We start from the raw sequence: 25,278 nt of genomic DNA, 5'->3' as shown, positions 1-25,278 counted from the left end.
AGAAACGCTACCTGTCTTGTATTTGGAGCGTAGCATGAGACCAGGGTGACCTCAACCCTGTCCAATAGGCCCACTAGAATAATAAATCTTCCTTCTGGGTCAGAGTGCTGAGAGGTAACTGTAAATGAGCAGTTAGCAGATATCAATATTGCCACACCTGCTTTTTTAAGGGGACCGTTAGCCGTGTAACACTGGGGGAATCGATTATCAAAAAATTTGGGAGGTGACGTCTTCTTAAAGTGCGTTTCCTGTATCGCAACTATGTGTGCTTTCAGTTTGTGAAAAGAAGCTAAAGCTACTTTACGCTTCTGGGGGGAATTCAGCCCTTTCACATTCAGTGAGACAATATTAACCATAATCCAGATCTAGGAAGGATGTCACCCTACTGGGATAGGACTCAACACTGGAGTCACACTCACACACTGGGATCCAGGGGTAGGACAGGAGAGACAAACAGGATATAGTGAGGGGAAACCAGGAAAGAAGAAACAGAAAGACAGCGACTCTAAAGAGAGTCGTAGAGAGGCGCCATGGGCGAAGCGCCTCACCCAGGGTTCTAGGAGGGGGTAGCGACCGTCCACCCCCCAGCCACCCAAACCCAGTGACCATAAAAAGCATCAGTTGGACTGTAGTATAGTACTCGCCATACATAGGACCATTGATAAAGTATAGAAGAGAGATAAAGAATACAAAAAATATATAACGTAGGGAGAAGACACGTTATGGAGACACTTACAGCTCTACAGCTTATATCGTGAGTGACTACGAAACCATGCATCTATACTCCCAATCCCACCGCCCTTAGCGATCCAGCTGCACGCATCGTGGCGCACCACTGCAACCCAGAGACCAATCATTTCGTAGCACTGATAGGTGCACCAGGATGCGCCCAGGGGGAACATACAACACACACTTCTAATAAAGTGGGAGCGAAAAAGTGTCAATCAACCTAGAAGTAAACTATCCTAATATCTAAGAACTGGTATAGCAATATACAAAGAAACATTACTGGTAAGTGCAATATCCTCAGAGCAGTAGAAAAAAAATAAAAAAATAAAAATACAAGGAAATATAATCCTAACAGGATCAGATAAACAACAACATGTATATGGCACCTCACCTACGGGGCACTACTCCGCCGTCGACCAGTCCTGCTGGAGCCGGCGGTTCGGAGATGCCTCCGGAGGAGGGTTCGAAATGTTCCATTTTTGGAGGATTTTCAAGCCCTCATCAGGTGAGGAGATGGAGATGGTGGACCCCTCACGTGTGATCAGCAAACGGGTGGGGAATCCCCAGCGATAAAGGATATTAGCCTTCCTTAGAGCTGCGGTTATAGGATGTAGGGCACGTCGTTTGGCAAGAGTCGCTTGTGACAAGTCACCAAACAACTGGTATGGTCTCAGAGCATCGGCAGTCTCAGAAGAAGGTCTAGCAGCCTTCCGTAGCGCTTCTTTGATGTGGAAAAAGTGTACCCTCATAAGGACATCTCTTGGTACTCCTTCAGGGGCATTCCTAGCCTTCGGCAGCCTGTGGATCCGGTCCAGGAGTAAATCTGAGGACGAGGCCGAAGGTAGGAGTTTTTTAAAGATGTCCATTGCCACGTCATGAAGGCTGCTGTTAGAAACATTGTCGGGGATACCCCTTAGCTTAAGATTGTTCCTGCGGGAACGATCCTCCATGTCCGCCAGTTTATCCCGCAACCCTGCGACCTCTTCCTCCAAGGAAGCATGCGAATCGATCAGGTCATTGTGGGAGGCAACCACCTCTCCCATCTTCGACTCCAGCGTGTCTGTGCGTTCTCCCAAGTCATCTATGGATCGCTGGCACGATTGGAGGGAAGTGCGAATCTCGGCAGAAACCTCGTCTTTCATCTGCGTCAGCAGGGTTTTCAGAGTGCCAACTGTCAGGGCTTCATCGTCAGGAATCTCCCTCCGGGCAGGGGTCCCCGAAGGGGGGGACGGGACAGGAGCAGGAGCAGACATCCGCGGGGGAGGGGTCGAAGTTGAGGTAGAGGGCGGGACGCCTCCGGAGGTAGAGGATCTAAGCGATGGCTTGAAGAAGGCTACTTGTGACACCGTTTTAGATACTTTGCTCTTTCGAGGTCGCATAGCGGCGAGATTTTAAATCGCCCTCCAGGAAATAAAGCAATAGAAGCGTGAGGAGTCAATGAAGATATTACATAAACAGCACTGTCAGTATGGATCCATGTACACTGGAATCAATCCATCCAAGTAATCAATCGGGCCGAGGGGTGTAGAGAAGGTAATTACTGCATATGGTAATGGCACATTTTGTCCTGAAACAGGAAAGATCCACCGGAATGAAGCTTTGGGATGGAGGCCTGGCCGTGGGCAGCAGGGGAGCCAATCTCTCCTCCCCACATGAGGCTCTAGGGGGGCAAAGGGCTGTTCAGCAGATCGGGTGGGGGTCCCCTAATTCCCTGATGCCCAGCTGCAGGAGACTGACCTTCACTGATGCTTTCAGGGCTGTACAGTATTGAGGGCAGCAGCTGCATATATTGGTGTGCACCACTGGGACCCCGAACGTTCAGCTTCCCCAGCACTCTCAGGGTGTATAGGTGCTGTGCAGGTCAGCCCCAGGCTCACAGCATAACAGGCACAAAATCAGAGGCAGATCCCCCAAGCCAAGATGGCCGCCGTCTGCAGGGAGAGGGCGAATCCCGGGCTCCAGCGCCGATTCCCCAGCTCCTGGGCTTCAGAGGGTGATGAGGGCAGGCTGGGTGGGCAGAGCGGCAGGGCTGGGTCTGTTTTGGGGAAAAAACCGCTTGATTGCGGTAGTTCGCGGCCGCGCGCCGGCCCTGGAGCTCGAATTCCGGGTGCGGCTAGAAATTGAGGCCGCGGCTTGAGGCCGGAGCTAGGCCGCAACCTGCAGGGACTGATTTCTCAGTCCCCCGGCTCCGCAGCTCGCTCCCGCCGGTACCGGAGGGTCCCCGCCGGACAATAGAACACTTGAGAGGCGGCAGGTATCGATAGGGTATGGCAAAAGCTTCTTTTAAAGCACAGGAGCAGGAGCTCTTTAGAAAAGCGTCCTGCTTCTCTCCTGTCTAGGTCACGCCCCCTATCCACCTTACTTTTGATATCAGTCAAAGTAATGTTATTTTTTGGGATTTGGTGATTTAAATCGAAGATGGAAAAATAAAAACTCGTAATTACATTAAACCCACAGATTCTAGAACTTAAATATGTAAGGATAGTTGCCATCACCAAACATGGCTTGAAACTATATCATTATCTCAATTTCAAAGACTCTTGAAATTGTATGGAAACGTCAATGTATTGTGAACAAATGGGAGAGATGAAAAAAGTTTTATACAAAGTGGATACGAAAAAAAGGGTTTAGATGAAATGTCCTGTAGAGTAGAAGGCTGTGACAGACATGATCTTTTGAAACCAAAAGAAAGAAAGTCAAAGGATCACACAGACCATTTCAAATGGTCATTCACGACCAATTACAGTACTCAACATTCAGAAGTCACTAAAATCTTTAAAAAACATTGGGGTCTCCTTATAAAGGACCCGATTATCGGGAATAACATTCCAACTATACCTAAGTTGATCTTTCAACGAGCACCAAATCTAAAAAAGAAGCTCGTTCAGAGTCTATGTCCTATTTCGCCCAAAAAATCTGCAGTTGCCTCGAAAGGTTTTTACCGTTGTGGTGGTTGCTTAGGTTGTAAAAATGTTCCTAACAACTTTGGCATTAAAGTAGAAACACTCAATATAAACGGCAAACCTTTCAAAATAAGAGATTTTGTAACATGCCATTCCGCCAGTGTTATAGATACCATTTAATGTAAGTGTAACAAATTTTACATCGGCAGAACTAGCAGACCATTCAAGGTCAGATTGAGTGAACACTTAAGGAATATAAAAAGGGTTTGGAAACCCATGCTTTATCAAATCATTTCAGACTGTACCATCAAAGTAATGTATTGATAATTTTTATATTTTACAAAAAGTGGAACATAACATCAGAGGAGGGGATTTATCAAAAAAAAAAATTAGCAAGATGCGATATGTCAACTATTTTTAATTATGATACTTTAATCCCTAAAGGATTAAACAAGGATTTCAAAACCAAGTGTTTTTTATAATTAACTTTTAGACAATTGACCCAATGGATTTTTATTCATTTGTATTTTTCACACTGTTTTTCCATGTAACTAATTCCCATTATTTATCTCAAAGTAATACCGATTCCTTGGTGTAATAGTATATTGTACATGGGAGAAGAAACTGAAATTCAAAGCCGCTGTTGCAGATCAATTGCGGCTCCAAATCCCTGTGCACGCAAACCGGAAGCCTCCAGGTGACTCGCAAACGTCACTTCCGCCCAGCGATATAGGCGGGAACAATTTAGAGTCCGGAAGTACGGACCTAGACGCCACATCACACGTAGTCGATTGGGAGCAGCGCCAAAGGAGGAGTAAGGGGAAAAAAATACTAGGAACCAACTTGGACATTTGAAAAGACTCAATGTATTGTATTGCTAGCTATTAGGAAATCTGTGTCTGGCATTAGGTTTAACTGTGTGTATAAATACTTCCTTTGATGACCACCCATTTATGCCTTGACAAAGATACCGCAGGGTATTGAAACCGGTTGGCTGTGGTCATCTAGAAAAATGGTGAAAGGACTCCGAGGATCCCCCATTTTATTGAAGCATCCAGGGACACCTGTTGAAAGTAATATCGGTACTTGTTTCCTAGCACGGCCACAACGATCATAATCGGGGCCATCGCGGGCATCGCATGCGCAAAAAAATCGGGTGCGATGGGCCAGACGCGATGCCCGCGATTTCCCATAGGAAACAATGTGAAATGGCTCAATTTACCCAAATTATCATAGGAACAATGGTAAATGGGCCAAAAACACCCCTGAACATTGAAATGTCCCCCCAAAAGTAGTTTACGCCACCACGTGATCAACGTGAACCCGAAGCGTGGCGAGCGCAGCGGTACGCGTCCTCCGACCTTTTCATACCCCTACTATCCACTAGGGCGTGGAGTGAGAATAGAATAGTGTGGCGAGCGCAGCGAGCCACCGAGCCCGAAGCGTGGCGAGCGCAGCGTGCCCCGCGAGGGGACACGGATACCTGTGAAGCCCGCGAAGGGACGCGTTTACCTGTGAAGGTATCCGCGTCCCCTCGCCACGCTTCGGGCTCGGTGGCTCGCTGCGCTCGCCACACTATTCTATTCTCACTCCACGCCCTAGTGGATAGTGGGGGTATGAAAAGGTCAGAGGACGCGTACCGCCGCCCCTCGCGGACTCGCTGCGCTCGCCACGCTTCGGGTTCACGTTCATCGCGGGGTGGCGTGAACTACTTTTGGGGGGACATTTCACTGGTCAGGGGGGTTTTTTGGGCTTTCTGGCCCATTTACCATTCTTCCCTATGATGATTTGGGTAAATTGACCCATTTAACATTGTTTCCTATGGGAAATCGGGGTCATCGCGGGTAAATTGAGGCATTTAACATTGTTCCCTATGGGGAAATCGCGGCCATCGCGGGTGGACCATTTAAGCATTTTTAGGCACACACAACGCGACCGACCCGATTTTTCACTGTTTTCAATGCATTTCAATGGAAAAATCGGGGGCATCGCGTCGGTCGCATCGCAGGCCACTAAAATTACCCCCGATGGCCAAGATTTGTGGCCGTGCTAGGAAACAAGTACCGTAATATCATATGCTTTTATGTCTGCAATACTTGTGGACATATTTAAATGTTGAGAGTCCTGAGTTTCTGTTCACTGGCATCTGTTTTTATTGTGTTTTAATAAATGTGGATATACTGCACCATGATGTCCTTCTTATCCTTCTGAGATTCCACTTCATCTGGTGAAGGAGAAGAGAAAGAGGTGTTTATCCATAGTGACGTGCATCGTCCCTCCCATTACGTGGTGTCTACATCCTTTGTAGACCAATTGATTTGGTACCATTAATACATGTACAATATCAAGTCACTTTATATTGTTAATAACAGTATTACACCATTGTGGCTTTTTTTCTTTTTGGGTACATTGAATGTTTATACATTGAATGAAAAATTGAATGTTTATAAGCGCCAAGAGAACCTGCCAAATTCTGTATGGTATTGTATGCGCTATGTAAGAAACTGTGGTACTTGTGTATTAGCACGGCGCCCACTACGCTATTTGCTTAGTTGCCTATTCTGCGTAGTGAAATTGCATCGTATCGCATGGCAAGTTTTCCTGCCATGTGATGAATGCGGGATGTGGGGTGGTGAGCTGCGCTTAGTCAAACAATTAAATTTTATTCTATAAATAGAGGTAAAAAAATTATGGATTGGTTGATCTAGTACAAAGAAATTTATTATCTAAAAATAGCACATAGCCAAAATACAATTGGAAATCTTAAAATACATAACATTTCATTTAAAATTCATATCTCACCAGACCAAACTGGGGTGTTTGTGTTGCCCGGAGTGTCCCAAGGAAGTCCTGTATCGGGCTGTGACAATGAGCGTCCTGTATGGTGCTGAGATGGAAAACCCGAATTGGGGCAGTAGGGAGGGAGGACCAGATGGGGAAGTGAGGAGTGGCTCAAGTTGACACGATTTGCCGACTCCCTCCGCTGTTTTTGAAGCGGGATATTGATCCTCAACCTCTACCTTCCTGCTAAATTTGTAATCCAAATCGAGCCTGTTGGAGATGGTGATGCCAACCAGGCCGTGGTATGCGGATGGCCCGATGGGACCCACAGGTAGTGGGGTTTGGTGGGTGTCCTTGGTGCAGCAGATGGTGGGGAGGGTTTGATGTTTTTAGGCAGGAGCGGCTTAGAGTGGCACAAATAACCGTCTCCCTCCGCTGGATGTGATGAAGCGGGATGTGGTCCTCAACCTCGACCTTGCTGCTGCAACTTGGTGGTCCAAATGGACAGATGATGGTGGGTGAGCACACCAAACAGCGCTCCCGGGCTCTTTAGGAATACCAGTTTGGCGTTGCTGGAAAAAATGAAGAAACCTGTGTCCTGACCGGTTTCGCTGCTCCAGGCAGCTTTGTCAGAGGATAACAGGTTAAAGACATGGCAGGCTATTTATTTCCTGTTACATGGGTCATGTGACCAAATTAATTAGATCAACCAATCTGTTTTGTAAGTAAATAAAACGCTAAAGTAGGAGGCAATAGAATATATATGCATTCACAGAGAGAAAAAATTGTATTATAAACATTCAAATAACATGTAATATTGTTTGGTAATGTACATAAATAGTATTTATTAACCTATAACTTTAATGGTGTTTACATGGTGGTCATGGCAACTCACATGACCTTTGGTAGACAAGCGCTCTGATTGGAGGGGTGGCTGGATAGTTTCCAGGGCATACAGCCATACCTATAAGTAGGCTGTGTGGGCAGAGATTGTTCCTCCCTGTCGCGTCATCCGGACTTCCGGTGGCGCGACATACAAATGTGTCCCATGTGGATGTTTGTTATTAAAGCTCCCCTGGCTGCGTCATCCGGACTTCCGGTGACACGGTCAGGAGGGGAGCATTTTGTCAGCAGCACAGCCGCACAGCCGATAACCTCCGCTCGGCGCGTCACTCCAACTTCCGGTGACGCGGCTGATGGAGGACGGAGGTATCGGGGGCGGAGACCTGGGGCTGGGATCACCTGTCACGTAACCCGGGCTTCCGGGGGGGAGGACAGCTGATGGAGGACGGAGGTATCGGGGGCGGAGACCTGGGGCGGAGACCTGGGGCTAGGATCACCTGTCACGTCACCCGGGCTTCCGGGGGGGGGGGGGGCGTGACCTTGCGTTTATCTTTCACTCCCCAATATATGCGTGTTAGGGGGCGGATCATCTCAAATCCGCGTCATTCCGATGGGCGTGAGTTTTTCCCTAATTCATGCGCTGGCCCAATAGACATTCTGTTGTGTATTATACACATGTGTCATAAATACACCTAAAAAAATATATATGGAACCAAACTCATTCTAACACGGGTGGTCCAATAAATCATCCTGAGTTTTATTACCAAACAAAGATGTTGATTTTTTCAGTGAAAAACAGTAAAAACCTGTGTTACTGTATTTGAACAAGAAAAGGAGGAGGGGGCTGCCCTCTAGTGGATATAAACTAGAGTATGTTCTGAATCCTTTGTTTATATTCGGCCACCCAATTGCTGTATATATAAGGTAGAAGGGGGGACATATAGAGAAATATAATACAGCATATGAGATTATCTGTACATATATAAAAATAAATACATAATTGGATGACAGAAGTGTCGAAGGTCTAAAATAAATAGACAGAAAAGGGGAGGGAGAAGGATGTACATTAATATCTCTCATTTATTGTTTTAACACAGAGTTATATAGTGTACCCAAGATGGGTAAGTAAGAGGGTATACACACAGATGAACAAGTGGGATGATATCGGATATTTGATGGAGTGAGGTCCGATATTCTAGATGACAGAGTTAAGTTCCACCATCTCGTTAAGGCCTTCTGGGTGGATAGAATTCAGCAGGTGCATCCAAAAAACTTCCTGTTTGCACAATCTGCTGAACCTATCCCCCCCCCGGTTGGTATTTTTGATATGCTCCACTCCTATTAATTCGAGACCTTGAGGGTCAGCATTGTGCCTTTCAAAAAAATGTCTGGAGACACTGTGTGAGACCAGACTCTTCTTTATATTGCGACGGTGCTCTAGGAACCTAATGCGGAGTTTCCTAGTGGTGCGGCCCACATACTTGAGTCCGCACTCACAGGACAAAACATAAATAGTATATGTGGTGTTACAATTTATAAAATTTCTAATTGGGTGTATTTTGTTGTCCACCATGATTTGTGTGGTTTTAGAATTTTTGATGTGTGAACACGTGATACATCTGGAGCTTCCACATCTATAGAATCCTGCTAATTGTGAGGGAAGCCAGGTCGTCAGAGGTGAAGGGGTGGTAGTTGAGGGTAAGAAGCTGGGTGCCAGGATACTTTTGAGGGAGCGGTTTTTCTTGAAAATGAATTGAGGTTTTTTAGGAAGTGTCCCTGTTAAAAATGGATCTTGGTGCAGAATATTATAGTTTTTGCAAACAATATTTTTAACTTCGGTATGGTGGCTGGTAAAAGTGCTGATAAAGGCCATTCTCATGTTGTTTGTGTCGGCCTCTAGATGTGGGTCGTTTTCCTTCTTTTTTGGACTGAGTAGTTGCTCTCGATCCATATTTAGTACCTCTTCGAACGCCTTTTGGACTAGAGGGGCAGGGTATCCCCTGCTTCTAAAGGAGGACATCATTTTTCCCGCTTGTATTTCAAAGTCTGATAATGAGGAACAGTTCCTCCGAATGCGTATTAGCTGTCCCTTAGGGATACTTTTTTTCCAAGTTAAATGGTGTCCACTTCGGAAGTGGAGGTAAGCTTGGCTCCCCACCTCCTTAGTATAATTTTTAGTTACAATTCTTTTGTCTTTTATGGAGAGGGCCACATCCAGGAAGGATATCTCCGTGGGGTGAAAAGTGTGAGTGAACTGTAAATTATATAAATTACTATTGAGTGTTCCAACAAAATCCAGTGCGGTTTGTGCATCCCCATCCCAAATCATAAAAAGATCATCTATGTACCGACCATAGAGGACCAGGCTCGCGCCGCAGCTGCTGCCCCACACATGGTGGTCCTCGACCTCCCCCATGTATAGGTTGGCATAGCTGGGCGCGAACCTGGTCCCCATGGCGGTACCCATCACCTGTAAATAGTAGGTGTCTTGAAATAAAAAATAATTGTGCTCTAAAATAAAAGTGATGCAATTGAGAAGGAACAGTCTGAGCTCCACCCTCAGGTCACCGTCTTTTTCTAGACGTCTCTCTACAGCTCGACGTCCCAGGCCATGTGGGATGTTGGAATACAGGCCTGTGACGTCGAGCGTGAGGAAATTGTAGGAATCTCTCCATGTGATCTCTTTGATGAGTTTAAGGAAGGATGTAGTATCCTTAATGTGTGACCTGAGGGTGGAGACCCTAGGCTGAAGAAAAGAATCCACAAAGAAAGAAAGATTTGAAGTTAAAGAGTTAATGCCCGAAATAATAGGTCTCCCTGGGGGTGCTGAAAGTGATTTGTGTACTTTGGGAAGGTGATAGTAAATAGGCACCACAGGGTGTTCAGGAAAGAGAAATTTGAACTCGTCCCTGGATATGGTCCCCTCCATTACTGCATGGTCCAACAATTTAAACAATTTGGTTTTAAACAGGTTTGTGGGATCCCCTTTGATTTTGGTATAAAACCGGGTATCCTCCAGTTGCCTGAGGGCTTCGGAGATGTAATCTTGTTTGTCCTGTATAACAAGACTCCCCCCCTTGTCTGCTTCCTTTATGATTATTCCCTTATCTTCTACCAGATTCTTTAGGGCTTTCTTTTCTTGTTTAGAGAGGTTGGAGCTATAGATTTTTGTTTTATTAGATTTATTGCACATGGTTTTGAAGTCAGACAGGGTGGTCTTGTAAAAGCTTTCTATATTTGGGCCTTTTGATCTTATGGGGAAGAAGTCCGATTTTAATTTAAAATCCTTACGGTTGATGTTAAAATTGGTAGGGGGACCCTCTGTAGTCTGTGTGGACTCCTCACTACGGTTTTCCTCTTCTAATTCTTTTAGTATATCTACATATGTCCTCGGGTTCTAAGGTGATGCATTCTGATAGTTGTTCTATCTGAAGTCTGGGATTTTTTTCAAAGTATCGTTGCCGACACAGGGTTCGGACAAACCTATTGAGTTCTATGAATAAGGTAAAAATGTTGGGGGTAGCGGTAGGGGCGAACTTAAGGCCTTTACTGAGGAGTGAGATCTCCCCTTCGTTTAATTTTTTATTGGACAGATTTATCACACTTTTAAGGAGTTCTTTTCTATTTTCCTTCTTTAATTTCTTGTATATCTCCCTCTTTCCTCCTCTCTTCCCTCTGAGCTTCTTCTTCTTCTTTTTGGGGTCCCCACTCTCTGGTCTAGTGGATTCTGGACTCTTGGTTTGGTGTAACGCCCCTCTAAAAAAACACTCTGGTTGTTAACTGAGGTATCTTGTTCCCTTGCTAATCTCTCTTTGGGTCTGGCCCCTTGTTGTGTGTTGCTTACAAGTACGTCTTTATAGCTGTTTTCTTTAGTAACATGGGAGTACTGGAGTGGGGCGTAGTTTTCTTTATAGTTGGTTCTATTCTTTAGATGTGGGGGTGTGTACACTGGAAGGTCTTTCATTCTTTCGTATTGACTTTTATGTGATGAGTCCCTCTGTCTATAGGGATACCTATTCTGGGGGTGGTTATTGTCCCTCATACTCCTCCTGTTTTTGGCTTGGGATCTGTATGCCCTGATGTCCCCTCCTTTATAGTCCTCAATGTCCCTTCTAAATTTTTTACATTTTGAATCCAGGAGGGACTGTTCAAATGTTACTAGTTTGTTCATTAGGTTTTTGTCCCTTTCCTCGAATTCTTTCAGTTTATTCTGTGGTTCTAATGTTTTTTTCAACAGTTCTATTTGTTTGGTCAGGTCATCTGCTTTTTGTTGTCTATATCTGACCACTATCCCCATCAGTGCTAGAGAACATTGGTCCAGGGTTTGGTCCCATTCTTTCTGGAACGTTGTTTCGTTCTGAAACACTGATGGTTTTATGAGCCTAAGGCCCCTGGGTATCATTTTTTGGTCTATATATTTCTGTAAGTTCGAGCTGTCCAGCCAGTGTCTTAGTTCGGCTGTCATGAGATCTTCTAATTGGTTAAATTGGTCTCTGAGGTCCTTATTAGGCTCAGGTACATTGTCATCATTTCTGTCCCATTGCGACAGAATATTTTGCCTCCTACTTAGGCGTGAATCAAAATGGGTGAAACAGCTCATGCCGGCCGCTCCTGTAAAACTTGTTGGAAAGCAAAGGAGGGTGGAGGTTACCCCGACCCCACTAGGTGGGTCTGGGTGCAGGTGCGCCTGGCTGGAGCTGTGACGCCCTAGCAGCTGCTCTGTGACAGGATAGTTAGTCCTGTACTGTATAGACAAAAAGAGGGATGTGGGGTGGTGAGCTGCGCTTAGTCAAACAATTAAATTTTATTCTATAAATAGAGGTAAAAAAATGATGGATTGGTTGATCTAGTACAAAGAAATTTATTATCTAAAAATAGCACATAGCCAAAATACAATTGGAAATCTTAAAATACATAACATTTCATTTAAAATTCATATCTCACCAGACCAAACTGGGGTGTTTGTGTTGCCCGGAGTGTCCCAAGGAAGTCCTGTATCGGGCTGTGACAATGAGCGTCCTGTATGGTGCTGAGATGGAAAACCCGAATTGGGGCAGTAGGGAGGGAGGACCAGATGGGGAAGTGAGGAGTGGCTCAAGTTGACACGATTTGCCGACTCCCTCCGCTGTTTTTGAAGCGGGATATTGATCCTCAACCTCTACCTTCCTGCTAAATTTGTAATCCAAATCGAGCCTGTTGGAGATGGTGATGCCAACCAGGCCGTGGTATGCGGATGGCCCGATGGGACCCACAGGTAGTGGGGTTTGGTGGGTGTCCTTGGTGCAGCAGATGGTGGGGAGGGTTTGATGTTTTTAGGCAGGAGCGGCCCAGAGTGGCACAAATAACCGTCTCCCTCCGCTGGATGTGATGAAGCGGGATGTGGTCCTCAACCTCGACCTTGCTGCTGCAACTTGGTGGTCCAAATGGACAGATGATGGTGGGTGAGCACACCAAACAGCGCTCCCGGGCTCTTTAGGAATACCAGTTTGGCGTTGCTGGAAAAAATGAAGAAACCTGTGTCCTGACCGGTTTCGCTGCTCCAGGCAGCTTTGTCAGAGGATAACAGGTTAAAGACATGGCAGGCTATTTATTTCCTGTTACATGGGTCATGTGACCAAATTAATTAGATCAACCAATCTGTTTTGTAAGTAAATAAAACGCTAAAGTAGGAGGCAATAGAATATATATGCATTCACAGAGAGAAAAAATTGTATTATAAACATTCAAATAACATGTAATATTGTTTGGTAATGTACATAAATAGTATTTATTAACCTATAACTTTAATGGTGTTTACATGGTGGTCATGGCAACTCACATGACCTTTGGTGGACAAGCGCTCTGATTGGAGGGGTGGCTGGATAGTTTCCAGGGCATACAGCCATACCTATAAGTAGGCTGTGTGGGCAGAGATTGTTCCTCCCTGTCGCGTCATCCGGACTTCCGGTGGCGCGACATACAAATGTGATGAATGCGATCTGATCTCACTAGTTAATTTATTCACTGCACCCTGACTGCCGATCGCTAATTGAATGCGATCGCATGCGATTTTTGTGTGTTGCGATTTAGCACAACACCCTCAGTGTATATGTGTATGGGATGCAATGGAATTTAGCTCACCCCCACTATCCAAGTCAGCCCGAAGCATGGCGAGTGGACACGGAACGTGTCCTCCCGACCTTTTCATACCCCACTACCATGTCGGCGTGGAGTTAATCTTATAAAGTGTGGCGATAGCAGCGAGCCACCGAGCCCCACGAGGGGACACGGAATACATGTAAAGTAATCCATGTCCGCTCACCACGCTTCGGGTTCGGTGGCTCGCTGTGCTTGCCACACTTTATAAAATCAACTCCACGCCGACGTGGATAGTGGGGGTATGAAAAGGTCGGGAGGATGCGTAATGCGTCCTCTCGCAGGCACGCTGCGCTCGCCACGCTTCAGGCTGGCGTGGATAGTGGGGGTGTTTTAGGAACACATTCACAGTTGCCATATCATACATCTGAGAAAGTAATGATGACATTTGTTAAAGGTTAACTTGAATTTACTTAGTAATTAAGAATAAAATATAACATTAACTAATTAGAATAATAACAATTAATCAAGAAAAAAACATATTAGCCTTTGGGAGCAGCGAAAGTGCATAAATAATCCGCTGAAAAGCATTTTCAGCACCCACAGTCTTCCGCCAGATAAATTCTTGCAGGTAGGAGTCTAAATGTTTAAGTGCGGTGCCTCTTTGACGCTTGTGCCGCCATTTACATGACCCCCAATGTTCTGTGTGTAAACACCAGTCTCTGGGTCGACGAAATGAAAGTGATGATTTACCCGAGCATGGTGATATCCTGCCTGTTCCAGCAGCTCTGTATTATAGGCACGCCAGCAATCTGAGTAGATTGTCGACCCCAGTTCAATAAACTGATTGATAGCAGCCATCAGAGTACTGGCGTCACGTTTTTGGACAGGAGTAACAAAGCACTAGCCAGTGTCTCTTGAAATGCCTTTGAATATCCACTGTTGAGGCAGCATCCGTCCCACGCGGCTTTTCCTCTGGACAAAGAGGCTCTCGTCTACTTCCACTGGTCCGCCAATACATCATTTGGGCTGTGCCATTATGTCCACGGTGCAGGCCTCCCGCATCAAATTGTTATAGAGGACCGCTGTTTTAGTTGACAACTAAAGTTGTCGCTCACAGTAACTGATAGTTGTCAGCTCCTTCGCCCAGGAATAAATAAGGCGGATCAGCGTTAGAAATGGTAAACAGCACCCTGGGAACCAATGTGCCGCTCTGAGGCTCACCTTCTTCCGACACAATTTTTTATGGCAGCGCCACATGCAGTCTTTTGTGTTACTGGCAGCAAATTGTGCTGCTGGAAGAAAACAACTGCCTCCTCCGCTGTCTGCGGCAAGGTGAACATTGTAACATGTTCTGCAGCCATTACTGTCACTTCTCCTTCACCTCTCACTGATGCAGCCATTACTGTCACCTCTTCACCTCTGACTGAATCTGACAGGGAGCGGGAACACTACGCTACTTCTGACTGACTATGCTATTTACGCTGCCTACGCTGATTCTGACAGCACAGCTATGCTAACTACGTAACGGGCGCCGTGATAATATACAAGTACCATATTAACTAGTGAGATCGCATCACATAGCACGGCTCAAATATGGCCCATGCGATGCGATTTCACTACATTAGCGTACATATGCTAATTGGGCGCCGGGCTAATACACAAGTACCGAAATAAATAAATATTGAAGTATTGCGTATTTCTTTTTCTCTATATAAATGTTGAATTTCATCACATGTGAATCTTGTGAGAGCAAAACCCACAGCATTGAGGTCAATTATACCAAAACTCATGATTTATTCCGAGGGTGTGACGTATCACCTACTGATTATCATTGGAGCTGTAGTGGTCAGGTGTGCTATTAAGGTTTATATACTGTAAAATGCTTTATATAACATTACTATCATGGATTGGGGCCATTTGACAATTGTTGGGCAATCTGCAGTGAATTGGATTTACAGTTGCTTATGTATGGTGTCAATTGGTCTTTTGTCGACCATTTTCACAATCATACAAGTCTTCTGCTCCAGACAATCACTGCTATAGTGATTTGAAGGAGGGACAGAGGTGAAGGTACACTCAAGCCCCTAATGAGGTCGGAGTGCAATGGAGAACCAGAATCAGCTTTATTGGCCAGGTATACTTGCATATAGTATACTAGGAAATAGATTTGGATTGCAACATCCAGGAAGGTAACATTACAGATATGTATAACACATACAGATATGTGTCCTGGGGAGGGTTAGGACATGCAGAACGCAGAACATATATTTGCTGATTTGCGCAGCACCTAGGCAGCCATTTGCAGCGCCAATAGGTCCCTGTAACAGTCAGATAGGCTCCAAACAAGTAAAACAGTACACCTAAAGGATACGACATGGGGAACATATATTTTCTGCGCTGTACAGTACCCAGGCAGTCATCTGTGGCGCCACTCGGTCACTGAAACAGTCATATAGGAGAAAAACAAAACAAGTAAACAGGACAGCTAAGGACACAACAGGGGGGACACAGGGTACATAACAATGTTGGCTGAGCGACACAGATCCTAGGCAGCCATCGGCGGCGCCATTTTGAACATTGCTACTCACAGAGCAGCAGTCAGTGTGCATGTGTATGAGGGGGGAAGAGTCAGTGAGGCCGTGTGGGATGGGGTGAATCATTGAGGCCTGGGGCTGGAGTTGGGCCCTCTCTGGGTTGATGTTCACCGCCGCTACCTCCCAATAAAGGCACCATACCTCCTTCTTAGGAGCTCCCGAGAGTGTGGGGGGGGGGGGGCACCGCAGGGTTCATCTGGAGCTGGGACATCAGGTGGGGGAAAACAGGCACTCACAGTCTACTTGAGGTCTTCAGCCAGGGCCTGCAGGTCAGGAGTCTCCTCAGCTGCGCAGGCCGGGAGTTCCTCCTTTGATCCCTTTGGTGTGGTATGATTCACCGACAGTCGGGATCCCGACAGTCAATATCACGACTGCCTGGTCTCAGACAGCGTGGCCAGAGCAACAAAGCCCCTTGCGGGCTCGCTGTGCTCGCCACGCTGCGGGCACGGTGGCAAGCTACGCTCGCCACCTATTCTATTCTCCCTCTATGGGGGTCGTGGACCCCCACGAGGGAAAATAGCCGGCGGCCGTCGGGAACCCGGCCGTCGGTGTTTTAACAGTCGGGATCTCGATGCCGGGTTAATGACTGTCGGGATCCCGACTGTCGGAACCCCGTCTGGCACCCGCCCTGGAGTGTAGTGGCCGGGTGTAGTGACCGTGTCCGGGGATGCTGCTGGGAGGGATGTCCACTGCATACTCAGGCCGCTGGTGTCACCTCCTCTGGGTGGTTGTGCTGGGGGATGCAGCAGTGGGTCTGCCTATACCCGGCTGCCTGTGCTGGGGACTGAGCTGCCATCCTCCGCACTCTGCACTCTTTGTCTTCCCCCTCCTTCCTCCAACATCCTCCTCTGTCCTACTCTTGTTATCTCACGCCAAAGCACACCTCTGGGGGCCGAGGATGGAAGGCAGTAGTATGTCCCCCCATATGGTGCTTTGTCTGTCAATCTTTCAGTCTGTACACCAATATGGTGCTCTGTCCGCCAACCATGTTCCATTTCAACTATGTCTGTTCGTGAGTCTGTCTTCCTGTAGGGTGTGCTTTTCCTTCTAAGGCCCCCCCCCCCCGTCCCAGTGTGGTGCTCTGTTTATCTTTGTTCCCCTGTTTATATGTCAGTCCTCACATGGTGCTCTGTCAGTCTGTACATCTACCTGTCTCCCTGTTTATGCCCTTATACAGTTCTCTGTATGTCTATACTTTTCCCCAACCCACCTATGCTCTCCACTGTCCATCCTCTGTTCATCTATGCCCCCCCCCCAACCACCTCTCCCTCCCTCCCTTACACACTGTCTCTCTCTATCACTCACTCTGACACTGTCTCTTCTCTCTCCAATACTCTCTCCCTCTTTCTCTCTATCATTCCCTGGCACTTTCTCCCTCTTTCTCTTTGTTTCTGTCCTTGACACTCTCTCCCTCTCTCCCCATCACTCACAGACACACTCTCTCTGATAATCTCTTCCTCTCTCTCTTTCAATACCTGGCACTGTCTCTCTCTCTCTCTGACACCCTCTTGTTTTTCCTCTATCCCCCTAATTCTCCCTGACACCCTGTCTCACCTTGTTTCTCACTTTTCTATCCTTGACTCTGTTATGCCCCATTTTCTCTCTTCCCCTACAATACCCTCTTTGTCTATCACTCCCTTCACTCTTTTCTTCTCCCCCTTATGGGGCATTGTAGTAACAATGGTAGCCCCCCTACCACCTCTGGCCGGAGACCCTGTCACACGTGGGTAATGGCTGCCATGGCACTGAAGGGGTTAACCCTTCATGCCGCAGCACCATTTTGGAAGAGGGCACTTGACAGGTTTAAAATGTGTTTTAAACATTTTATATATATTTCTGTAGTGCCTGGAAATGGGAAGCCTGCTGCTGGGCACAATGCACATAGTATACAGTATGGGCAGTATTCAATGAGGCTGATTCGCCAGGTTTTTATGGCGATTTTGTGCTGTAAGGCGAATTTTTGACTAAAACGGTGAATCACCCTATTCAATGACCAGATGGCGAATACATTTCAAGGTTTTTCTCGCCATGATTCACTGACTAGCAATCGCTATCTTTTTATGGTGAAGTGGAATGTGAACTTTTAAAATAAAGTGTTTTGTTTTTTACATTTGGTGTAAAAAAATCAGGAATTTTATTCTGAGCTGGGGCATGCTATTTTTATTCATGTGCTGTAAGCACATGAATATATATTTAATAAAAAATATATATATATATATATATATATATATATATATATTTTTTTTTTACACGAGCAGCCAGCAGGGGGCTGGGAGCCGAGCCGCTTATTAGATATTCATATATTCACTGCACCCTATCATTACATATGCATGATCGGGTGCAGTGAATATACCCGGTCCCCTGCTGGCACCCCCGGGGGGCAGCCTGTGCTGCCTGGCACCCAGGGAGCCCACCTCCCCCCCACAAACGTACTGGGGCAGGCAGGGAGACTTCCATCTCCCTGCCTGCCGCCGTCCTCAGGCTCCCTGCGGCATCGCCGCAGGAGTTAAAATTCGTCGGTCAGGGGCAGTGAGCCCCTGACTCGTTGAATACTGGAGCCGGCGAGGCTCCGGAACGCGGCGGGCAGTGGCGAATGTGCAGCGAATCCTAAACAGGATTCACTGCACGTCATCAGTATTCTCATTGAATACTGTCCTATGTATTTATGAAATGTAGTTTCAGCACTGAGCTGGGACTGCACCATATATTTTGTATATTGTATTGAGGAATGCATTCCTGGCGTGACCAGCAGTGTTCTGTTTGGGTGTTCTGCTCATGGGTGTGTCTCTATTTGTGTAAATACTTTCCACTAATTATATATGTCTGGAAAAGGCAGGGGGCTGGCATAGGAAAAATGCAAAGGGTTTAGTATAGGGTGGAAAATGGCAAAGAGGTTGGCATATGCAAGGGCCTGGCACAGAAAAGAGGGAAAATAGAAGCTGCAGATATACTTACTGTCCAGCGGCGGCTGCAGTCTTTGGGCTGCAGTGCCGACCATGTGTCGCCAGCAGCCAAAGAGTGCAATGGTATATATATATATACAGTATATATAGCCATGGTAGAGGTGCGGCACTCCCTGGCATTCCGATGTCCAATATCTGGGTTACTATCTTAGGGGTGAGTCCATTATATACAGTCGCAGGAAAGTAGGGAGCACACAAAAGGCTCCAAACTTATCAAGAAAAGTGCTGGTGCAGTTTATTGAATATATATTTTCACTTGGAAACTGCAAGCTGGTGGTGGCACTAATATAGGCACACTCTATATATTCTTGTTTATATATATATATATATATATATATATATAGACAATTTTTCCCAAAGGGGAGCGGCGGCACTCAGAGGACTGATAAATAACGAGTCAAACCAAGCTGTGCTGGTGTCCAACGTTTCAGTCGGGTGACTTTTTTCAAGAACATACCACAGCTTAGTTTGACTCGTTATTTATCAGTCCTCTGAGTGCCGCCGCTCCCCTTTGGGAAAAATTGTCTACATACAAGGTATTTCATACCCAGGAGGGCACCGGGGCAATTTGACTGTCTGCAACAGTGAAGGAGTGCCGGCCCTACTCTACATTGTCTATATATATATATATATATATATATATATATATATATATATATATATATATATATATATATATATATATATATATATATATATATATATATATATATATGAGTCCAGAGGTCCGGCACTCGCTTGTAGTATACAACTGGCTCCGGGTGCCCTCCTATGCCAAAACACAGATATCCACCAGACGGGCGGCACTCGCGGAAATAACGGACAAGACACACAAAGTGCGCTTAACGTTTCAATCTTTAACAGATTTTCATCAGAAGCTTCTGATGAAAATCTGTTAAAGATTGAAACGTTAAGCGCACTTTGTGTGTCTTGTCCGTTATTTCCGCGAGTGCCGCCCGTCTGGTGGATATATATATATATATATGTATATACATATATATATATATATGGGAACAAAGTACAGTGCGCAGTAGGGTAATTCAATGTCCCAGTATAAATACCAGTCCTTTGGTGATCCAATGTAAATGGATGACAGTGGGTTAATCCTCCACACACAAAAGTTCACAGCACTTTTGGCTTTTAAAGCCGGCAGCTCCACACAATTTATGAACCAAAAGGTTCTTCCTGGATCCAACAGGTGGTTTGTATCTGAAAAGATATGGTGGGCGCTCCAATAGTGCAAAATTATCGCTGGTACAAAAGTATATTTATTTAAAAATCACATAAAAACACAGGGATGGGTGACGTACCACAGACGGCGGCAAACAAATACAGTAGCCGCGATTCAGACAGCATATAAATCACAAGTTGGAGTAGTTACACTCTCTCCTGGCTCCACGGTCACGCTTTGACGCTAGGCCAAGCCCCTACCGGTTTTGTCTCGGAGGACTTCGTCAGAGGTATATATATATATATATATATATATATAGTAGCACATTCTGTCCGGCAGCTCCTGGGTACAACCTGGGGCAACAGGAGATGACTGCCCGGGTGCTCGCCTTAGGGGTTAGCAAACCCTAATACAATATACTGCAATGAAGACAGCGTCACTCCGGGACTTCAGTAAAACAAACAAATTTTACTGCATCACGTCTACGGCGTTTCGTGATGGACACACGTTGCTGATTACTGATTTCCACACCAGCTGGAAAGGGCTAGACAGAGATCCACACTGTAGCTTGTAGCACTAAATCCAATATGGACTGCAGCCTCCTCAATAAACTCCCGGGACTCACGGGAGGAATAAAGTATCTATTGGGAGAAAGAACAAGAGGGGCGCTCCATAGTGCGTAAAAGATTATTTTTATTACAGGTAAAAACAGTACCACGTCTGAGCAACAAAGTACCCGTACCGTTAAATTCAACACTGTGGGCTGGGTACCACAAGATATCAATATTTACAACCAGGCATAACTCCTACCACCACGCCGGGGCACCGCCGGGAACCACGAACCCCCGCTGGAATCACCAAAGCTCAGGCAGCGTGTCAGGATACCGGACGGGAACAGCAGTTGGGGAGAGAGCCGGGCAGTAGAACAGAGCGGACGTCACAGGCCCCGCCCCAACGCGTTTCGTAGTAAAACTTCGTCAGAGGGCGTGGCCTGTGACTGTCAGCTCCTGACATATAAAGCAGTGAACATCCAATCAGTGCTCTAGTAATGATTGCCAGTTATTTAATTGTGTGTTAAGACACAGCTGTGTGTGTAATCAATGACAGCTCGTGGTACAATCTATACCATCGAGCAACATTTAAACAGCCCATGGTCTTTTAGAATAGTTGTTATTTTTAAGACACTTCAAATCTCTATTTAATATTAGAGGCAGATGGCTGTGTTAAATATGCAATCTAAAGCATAATAAAAGATGTTTCTACAACTGTGGGGCACAGCGATGGGGATGATATGTGCCCCAAGTGTAGCTAATTTATATATGGGTGAATGGGAGACCCAACTTTTGTCTGGCCCTTTAAGTGAAAATATTTTTTTCTTTCGTCGATATATCAACGATATTTTAATTATCTGGAGGGGTGATGAGGTCACATTTAAAAAATTCATGGAAGACATCAATATAAACTCATATAACCTGGTTTTCACTTCCAATTTTCAGAAAAACAATACTGAGTTTCTGGACCTTATACTAAGTACTGAGAATTTCCCTGTTACTAATAAGATTGCAACCCGCACTTTTTTTAAGAGCGTTGATAGTAACAGCTATCTCGAATATGAGAGCTGTCACTTTAAGCCATGGAAGAACAACATCCCATATTCACAATTTCTGCGGTTACGTAGAAATTGTTCTGACATGGACACATTTGATGAACAATCACTGGTCTATGTCCAGAGGTTTAGAGAAAGGGGTTACCCCAATGAAATTGTACAGACAGCCCTTAAAAAAGCTAAAAATACTGTAAGGGACGAAATCCTCCAGTATAAAGTAAGGGACCAAGAGTCTGAAAAGAAAAATGATTGTCTTTTTGTTACTAAGTACAACAATGCAGATAGCCAGATTTCTAGAATTCTTAAGAAAAATTGGCATATACTTAAACATGATCCTGTCCTAGGCTCTCTTCTACAAGATACCCCCAGAATTGTTTATACAAGGGCCAGAACGATTAAGTCTATGGTATCAAAGAGTAAATTAAATGTGATTAATCCTTCTGTGGTGAATGTTCCGAATACCTTTTTAAGTTTGAACTGATCTTTCCCCTGTGGCTGATGTAAGATTTGTCCTTTGGTCGATAAGGGACCTTCATTCAAATCCAATAATGGAAATATACATCAGGTCAGGCAATTTATCAATTGTAATTCCGCCTACATTGTTTATCTGCTTGTCTGTCCGTGTGGGCTCCAGTATGTTGGAAAAACCAAAAGATCGTTGAAAATCCGCATACTGGAGCACACACAGAACATAAAGAATGGATTTCTTAGTCACAGTGTTTCCAGGCACTTTAAGAGCACCCATATTAGTGACCCTTCAGGCCTTAAATTCAAGGGTATCGAAATGATAATGCCAAATAAGCGGGGCGGTGATAGAGATCGCGCCTTGCTAAGACGTGAAACCTATTGGATAGTTACTTTGTTAAGAGGAAACCTCTCTATAATGTAATAATTTTTTAAATTTTTTTCTTGTATGTTTTGCAGATATGCATCCGATTTTTACATCGATGTTTTGTACTGTTCCCCCACTTCTTTCCCCTTTTTTAGGTATTATATGTATAGGAAAAATGTATCTATATCTTTTTTATTGTTAAAAGGATTTTATGAATTCATTATGTACATGTCTGTATTTTTAAGAATGTTCTCCATATATCGAGTGTTTATCCTGGCAACAGTGCGGGCATTGAACATCTTTTATTATGCTTTAGATTGCATATTTAACACAGCCATCTGCCTCTAATATTAAATAGAGATTTGAAGTGTCTTAAAAATAACAACTATTCTAAAAGACCATGGGCTGTTTAAATGTTGCTCGATGGTATAGATTGTACCACGAGCTGTCATTGATTACACACACAGCTGTGTCTCAACACACAATTAAATAACTGGCAATCATTACTAGAGCACTGATTGGATGTTCACTGCTTTATATGTCAGGAGCTGACAGTCACAGGCCACGCCCTCTGACGAAGTTTTACTACGAAACGCTTTAGGGCGGGGCCTGTGACGTCCGCTCTGTTCTACTGCCCGGCTCTCTCCCCAACTGCTGTTCCCGTCCGGTATCCTGACACGCTGCCTGAGCTTTGGTGATTCCAGCGGGGGTTCGTGGTTCCCGGCGGTGCCCCGGCGTGGTGGTAGGAGTTATGCCTGGTTGTCAATATTGATATCTTGTGGTACCTAGCCCACAGTGTTGAATTTAACAGTACGGGTACTTTGTTGCTCAGACGTGGTACTGTTTTCACCTGTAATAAAAATCATCTTTAACGCACTATGGAGCGCCCCTCTTGTTCTTTCTCCCAATAGATACTTTATTCCTCCCGTGAGTCCCGGGAGTTTATTGAGGAGGCTGCAGTCCATATTGGATTTAGTGCTACAAGCTACAGTGTGGATCCCTGTCTAGCCCTTTCCAGCTGGTGTGGAAATCAGTAATCAGCGCTGTGTGTCCATCACCTGCCCTTATATATATATATATATATATATATATATATATATATATATATATATATATATATATATATATATTATATATAAACACACACACACACACATATACACACATACATACATGCATACAGTACATACACACATACATTCATTCATACCACATGAAAAGCCTGTGTTTGTCCCTCTGCACCTTACTCTGTAGGAGACCTCACCGTCCCAGTGCTGCCTCTGATTAAAAACCCTCCCATGACTAGCCTGCTGCTGCTGTTATCCATGGGCCTGAGAAGCATGTAATCAGCTCCACCAATCAGAGCTCAGCACAAACATCTCAGCCTCTGCCCTCTTGTGCAAAGTGTCATGGGACTTAATCAACTCCCAGTAATGCACTGCAAACTTGGCTCCCAATGCTCAGCACCATTAATCATTGTCACATTGGCAGATAGGTGAAGCTGCAGCACTACCCCACTCCCATGCAAAAAACCTTCAGCTAAAAAAAATATATATATATTTTTTAAATACATGCCAACCACAGGGGGCCCCTAGCTAGAGGGGGGCCCAGGGGCACTGACCCCTTGTGCCCCCATTATAATCCGGCCCTGGCTGTAGTGGTCAGGTGTGCTGTTCAGGTGTATATAACATGCTTTATATAACATTGCTATCATGGATTGGGGCTATTTGACAATTGTTGGTCAATCTGCAGTGGATTGGATTTACAATTGCTTATGAATGGTGTTGATTGGTCTTTTGTGCGACCATTTTCACAATCATACAAGTCTTCTGCAGCAGACAATCACTGCTATAGAGATTATGGGGCCCATTTATCACATATCGCATTTACAATGCAATCTGGGCGGAATGTTACTGCCCAGGATCACATTGTAAAATGCAACACTAGCGCTGGGATGTATCATCCCACAAGCACGAAGAAGCTTGTCCCTGCGATGGGCTGAGCTGGGCACCGGGGGTCTGCGCATACGCGGTTAGTGCTACCGCCCTGCTGACCAAACTACCCCAGCCGCAGTGCGATCAGTAGCCCGTAGGCTGCAATGGGCTATCACCATCTCAGAATGGCAATAGCCGAGGGGTGCAAAGCCATGATGCAGCTTTGCATCCCCCATATAAACCTAGGGGGATGCGACCAGCAGTGGTGCAGGAGGGATCGCAGCAGGGATCAGAGATTCCTGCTGTGGTCCCCCTATGGTACATTTTAGTGATACTTAATATTTGTGGCTAATCCCTGAAAACTGGTGTTAGATAAATGTGGACCTAAAGGAGGGACGGACGTAAAGGTACACTCAAGCCGCTAGTGAGGTCAGAGCGGATTGGAGGTGAAGCCGCTGCCCGGAAGCTGCTCTGTGGAGCTGTTGTTGCGCTGCCTGGAGCCTGCGTGGTGCCATTGCATTGCCTGAGCTGCCTTGCCTATAGGAGGAGGTGCCGCTGCACATGCTGCTGCACTGCCTAGATCTGATCCGTGGAGGGGATGCAGTTTTAATCCCGGCAGTCGGGATCCCGGCGTTCAAAATCCCGACGCCGGAATCCCCAACGCCGAAATCCCGAACGCCGAAATCCCGACACTTTCTCCCCCCGTGGGTGTCCACGACACCCTCGGAGGGAGAATAAATTAGCATGGCGAGCGCAGCGTGCCCGCAAGGGGGGGCGATCCACGTCCCCCCCTTGTCAGGATTTCGGCGTTTGGGATTCCGGCATCGGGATTTTGAATGCCGGG

Source organism: Crinia signifera, chromosome 19 (genome assembly GCF_055691185.1).
Source record: "Crinia signifera chromosome 19, ASM5569118v1, whole genome shotgun sequence".
Lineage (NCBI taxonomy): Eukaryota > Metazoa > Chordata > Amphibia > Anura > Myobatrachidae > Crinia > Crinia signifera.
Note: the sequence above shows the minus strand (reverse complement) of the source record.